Raw genomic sequence first — 6,000 nt, 5'->3', positions numbered from 1 at the left:
GCCAGCTTGAGCGTGAACCAGGGAGGGTTGAAAGAGATGAGGTCACAGATAAGATGGAGCCATCTCACAGAAGGCTCTTAAGACATTGTAAACTTTGGATTTTACTTGGAATGAGATGGGGAACTGTCGAGAGTTTTGAGCAGAAACATGACAAGAGCTATAATTTAGAAGTTATTCTTTTTTTAAGATTTTATTTATTTGACAGAGAGAGACACAGTGAGAGAGGGAACACAAGCAGGGGGAGTGGGAGAGGGAGAAGCAGGCTTCCTGCTGAGCAGGGAGCCCGATGTGGGGCTCGATCCCAGGACCCTGGGATCATGACCTGAGCCGAAGGCAGACGCTTAACGACTGAGCCACCCAGGCGCCCCTAGAAGTTATTCTTAGTACTTGGTTGAAAAACTGTAGGGAACAGAGAAGGCAGAATACAGACTAGGCTGAAGGCTATACAACCACCCAGATGTTACCAGGAGGTATTGGGGGTATGAGAACAGATTCTAGGTATCTGGAAGACGGTAGCAGTAGGCTTGGATTTGATATTTGAAAGAAAAAAGGAATAAAGGATTTTGTTTTGAGCAAATAATATTGTACAAATGTTCAAGGGGTTTGCATATATATGTGTACACACACACACACACACACACATACACACACAAGAGATTAGGTCATACGTTTAAGCATTTCCCAGGCTAAACCTAACATCAAACATTTAGCATACTTCCTGGCACACTGAATAACATGCAAACATATTTCATGATCATAGCCAACTCTTCTGATGAATACAACCAACTCCATTTCCTAGAACACGTAACTGAGATTATACCATCAGGAAGTCAAGGCTTACTAGATACATCCCTACACCAGTAGTGCATGCGGTTAAGAGAGCCCCCTCCCTGTCATTATTAACATCACCAGCCTCTGCAAACAGGCACCTGCCATGAATTGTAACAACCAGAGGTTTCCCCACCTGCAAGCTTGAGGATTTGTTCAGTTGGCATCCTCACCAGTGCTGGGAGCTTTACAAATACTGTTGTCTGGGTCTTGTGGAGACCCCGGTTTGAGTGGTCTGAGGTACAACCTGGGTGTTGGGATTCTCAAAGCTGCAAGAATTTCTACTACACAGTAGAGGTTGGACACCATGACTCTGCCTTATCTTCTTGTGCTGTAGAGGCCAGAAAACTAGCTACCATCTGAGAGTCCCTCACTAGTAAGGTTCCAGATTCAAGTATGTTTGAGTGATGGTACCTAACTCACACAGGATTGTGAGACAGAACTGAGTTGAAGACATTTATCTGCTCATGGAGGTGACATTTTCTGCAGTATCGAATTCCTAGCTCTCTGGAGGCTGGGAGCTGGGCCGCCACTCCTTCTTGATGACTTAAGTGTTGCATCTTAACATGGTCCACAGGTGGCCTTTGGATGACCTAGACTAGAAGCTATTCCTGTAACCATTCTAGTGAATTTTCTCCCCCAGCTTTACTGATGTATAGTTGACAAATAAAAATTTTATGTATTTAAGTTGTACAACGTGATGATTTAATATATGTACGTACTGTGAAATGATCACCACAATCAAATTAATTAACACATCTGTCAGCTCACAGAGTTACCATTTTTTGTGTGAGAACAATTTATTTGCTGAGAGAACTGTTTTACTGTTGAGAAGTAGAAGTTTCTGGAGATTTTCTTTAATCTTTATGGAGATATAATTGACATAAAACATTGTGTAAGTTTAAGGTGTGAAACGTGTTGATCTGGCACATTTATATATTTGCAAGAGGATTGCCACTGTAGTGTTAGCTGACACCTCCATCCCAACACGTCATTTCTTCTTTTGCTGAGAAAATTCAAGATCTATTTTTTTTTTAAGATTTTATTTATTTATTTGACAGAGACAGACACAGTGAGAGAGGGAACACAAGCAGAGGGAGTGGGGGAGGGAGAAGCAGGCTTCCTGCGGAGCATGGAGCCCGATGTGGGGCTCGATCCTAGGACCCTGGGATCATGACCTGAGCTGAAGGCAGACGCTTAACGACTGAGCCACCCAGGCGCCCCTCAAGATCTATTTTTTTAAACAGGCTCTTAACTAAAAGGGAACAAACCAATGGTCACCAGGGTGGAGGTGTGTGGGGGATGAAGGAGTGCACTTGTCCTGATGAGCACTGGGTGCTGTATGGAAGTGTTGAATCATTATATTGTGCACCTGAAACTAGTAATACTGTATTAATTGCACTGGAATGAAAAAAATCTATTCTTTTAGCAACTTTCAAGTATATAACAGTATTATTAGCTATAATCGCCATGCTATATGTTAGATCTCCAGAACTTATTCATCTTTTTTTAAATTTTATTTATATATTTGACAGAGAGACAGCAAGAGAGGGAACACAAGCAGGGGGAGTGGGAGAGGAAGAAGCAGGCTTCCTGCTGAGCAGGGAGCCCAATGCAGGGCTCGATCCCAGGACCCTGGGATCATGTCCTGAGCTGAAGGCAGACGCTTAATGACTGAGCCACCTAGGTGCCCCTGGAAGTCTGCAACCTTTGATCATCAGCCCCCCATTTCCTCCCACCCCTTGGCCCCTGGCAATCACCACTCTACTTTGTCTCTATGAGCTCAGCTCCTTTAGATTCCACATATAAGTGGTATCATACAGTATTTGTCCTTGTCTTATTTTACTTAGCATAATACCCTCAAGTATCATCCATGTTATCTCAAATGGCAGGATTTCCTTCCTTCTCATGGCTAATATTCCATTGTGTGTGTATATATTTCACATCTTCTTTATCCAGTCATCTGTTGGTGGACACTTAGATTGTTTCCTATCTTGGCCATTGTGAAAAATGCTGCAATAAACATGAGAATGCAGATATCTTTTCAAGATCCTGTTTCATTTCCTTTGGATATATATCCAGAAGTGGGATTGCTGGATCATAAGATAATTCTATCTTTAGCTTTTTGAGGAACCCCCATATGGCTTCCAGAGTGGCTGCACCAGCTTGCATTCCCACCAACAGTACGCAAGGATTCCCTATTCTCCATGTCCTCACCAACACTTGTTATCTCTGTTCTTTTAATAACAACCATCCTGAAAGGTATGAAGTGATAGCTCATGTGGTTTTGATTTTCATTTCCCCAATGATTAGTGATGCTGAGCACTTTTTCATGTCCCTGTTGGCCATTTGTCTGTCTGATTTGGAAAAAAAAAATCTATTCATGTTTTTTGCTCATCATTTTTATTTATTTTTTGCTATTGAGTTGTATAAGTTCTTTATCTATTTTGGATATTAACCCCTTATCAGATATATGGTTTCCAAATATTTTTCTGTAGGTTGCCTTTTCATTTTGTTGACTGTTTCCTTTAGTAGACAGAAGTTTTTTAATTTGATGAAGTCCCACTTATTTATTTTTGCTTTTGTTGCCAGTGTTTTGGACATGATATACAAAAGATCATTGCCAAGACAAATGCCGAAGAGCTCATGTCCTATGTTTTCTTCGAGGAATTTTACAGTTTCACGTCTTAAGTCTTTAATCCATTTTGAGGTAATTTTTGTGTATGGTGTAAGGGTTCAATTTCATTCTTTTGCATGTGGATATCCAGTTTTTTTCAACCCTATTTATTGAAGAGATCATCCCTTCCCCACTGAATATTCTTGGTGCCCTTGTCAAAGATTAGTTGACTGTGTATGTGGGGGGTTTATTTCTGGGCTCTCTATTCTGTTCTTTTGGTTTATGTATCTGTTTTTATGCCATGCTATTTTGATACTATGATTTCATAATATAGTTTGAAATCAGGAAGTGTGATGCCTCCAGCTTTGTTCTTTGTCAGAACTAATTTGGCTATTTGGAGTCTTTTGTGGTTGCCCACAAATTTGGGGATTTAAAAAAAAATTGTGAAAACTGCTATCCTACTGGATTTTTTAAATAATCAGATTTGTTCCAATCTCTTGTATTTGAGCAGGGGGATTTGCTGCACCAATATTTTATTTCAGATAGAGATTAAAGTAAAAAAAACCTAACTTACCATAGACATTTGAGGTTACATGTTGGCTTCTTCAAAGCCTCACACAGAAACTTCAGTCCAGTAATTCCTATGTGATTCAGCCCCAGATCCAAGTGTGTAAGGCTTGAGTTTTGCTGGAGGAGTGTTGACAGATCATTGCAGCCACTGTTGGTTATGCTACAGTACCAAAGCCTAGAAGTCAATCACATGAAGAAAATAAACTCAGAGTCCTTCCTGAGGAGATGGACCAAAACCAAGCTCGTTGACCTCAAGTCACAGGTTTTACACAAGCTCACAGACAATGAGACATGGAAATGAAATCATGAGTGGAGTCATAATTACTATGTAAGTGATTATATAGGCCCCACCCACCCCCTCCACTCCACACATGCAAAGATGTCTACATCCTAATCCCTGGTCCCTGTGAATACTTGACGTTATGTGTAAAGGGGACACTGCAGGTGTGGTTAAGGATCTGGAGGTGGGGAGATGATCCAGGTGAGCCAATGTAATCACAAGGATCCTTACAAGAAGGAGCATGAGAGTCAAAGCCAGCAGGGGGGAGAGGTGATGAGACAGACAGAAGGACACTGAAGACACTACACTGCTGGCTTTGGACATGGAGGAAGGGGCCATGAGCCAAGGGATGGAGGCACCTCTAGAAGCTGGAAAAGGCCAGGAAATGGATTCTTCCCTGGAGATCTCAGAGGAACACAGCCCTGTGGACACCTTGATTTTAGCCCAGGGAAACCCATTTTGGACTTCTGGCCTCCAGAACTTTAAGACAATGAGTTTGTGTTGTTTTAAGCCTCTGAGTTTGTGACAAATTGTTATAGAAACAGGAAACTAATACAAGTGGTATTTATTATTTCTACCCTAACTATGGGACAGAGAATATCCATCTTGCCTTGACCTGCAACTTCTATTATGGAAGGGGCCAATTATACTTCCTAAATCCAGTTACCAGACAGGTAGTATCTAGAGGTGGAGGGCACCAGTTCTCATCTGGACAAGTCTGGCACTAGATCCTAGATATCCATTAATCAGCTACACAGGATATCAGTGGTACTTCTTCTTAACCATTGAAAAAAAAATTTCTTTTGCCTTTCCCTGGTTTACTATTAGTGTTCTGAACTTGATATTAGCAGAAAACCGGAGATGATTGAACTTATCATTGGCTACTTTCATAGGCAGAATAATGTCCCTCAGAGATGTCTGTGCTCTAATCCCCAGACCTTACATGGCAGTTGAGATTGAGACTAGCAATCCTGACATGGTGAGTTACCCTGGACAATACAGAGGGGCTGAATCTAATCATAGGAGTCCTTTCTTACTGAAGTGGTGAGAGATGCAATGTGTGGGCTTGACCCACCACAGCTGGCTTTGAACCAAGGAGCACAGTGGCTGTTAGGGGACAAGGCCAGCTCTCAGCTTGCAGGGACCCCATCCCACAGCCACAAAGAAGCAAATTCCGCCAACAGCCTGAATGAGCAAGGGAATGAATCCCTTCCTAGAACCTCCAGAAAGAAACACGGCGCTGTGCATACTGGTCTTCTGGCCTATGGAAGTATACAAACCATGTTAAGCTGATAAGCTCATGGTAATTTGTTATAGCAGTAATAGAATACTAACATGGCTGCCTTTTAGTTTCAGTGAACTTTATAAGTGATTGTATCGGCCTTGGCTCCCACAAGGGCCCCCTGTTACGTTGCCAGACCCCAGGGAATAGCAGTCATGTGATATATCCAGGGATGTGGGACCAGAGGCAGCCTTTCAGAGGAACCAACACACACCCCCTTGGCTTGGAAATTTGTAAATTTATAGAAACTTCCAGGACTATGGGGTAACAGAGGAAGGCCCAAGCAAGTTCTGACAACTTAGTAAAGTGGGGACATGGCTCACAAACAGAATTGAGGTCCAGAAAGAAGAGGTCTTGACCTGTAGTTCCTTAGAGTCCTACCTCCAAAGGGGTGCAAACACGATGACATTTAATGTCTGAGTC

Source organism: Halichoerus grypus, chromosome 15 (genome assembly GCF_964656455.1).
Source record: "Halichoerus grypus chromosome 15, mHalGry1.hap1.1, whole genome shotgun sequence".
Classification (NCBI taxonomy): Eukaryota; Metazoa; Chordata; class Mammalia; order Carnivora; family Phocidae; genus Halichoerus; species Halichoerus grypus.
The sequence above is the reverse complement of the archived record's forward strand: the minus strand, read 5'-3'. Positions refer to the sequence as shown.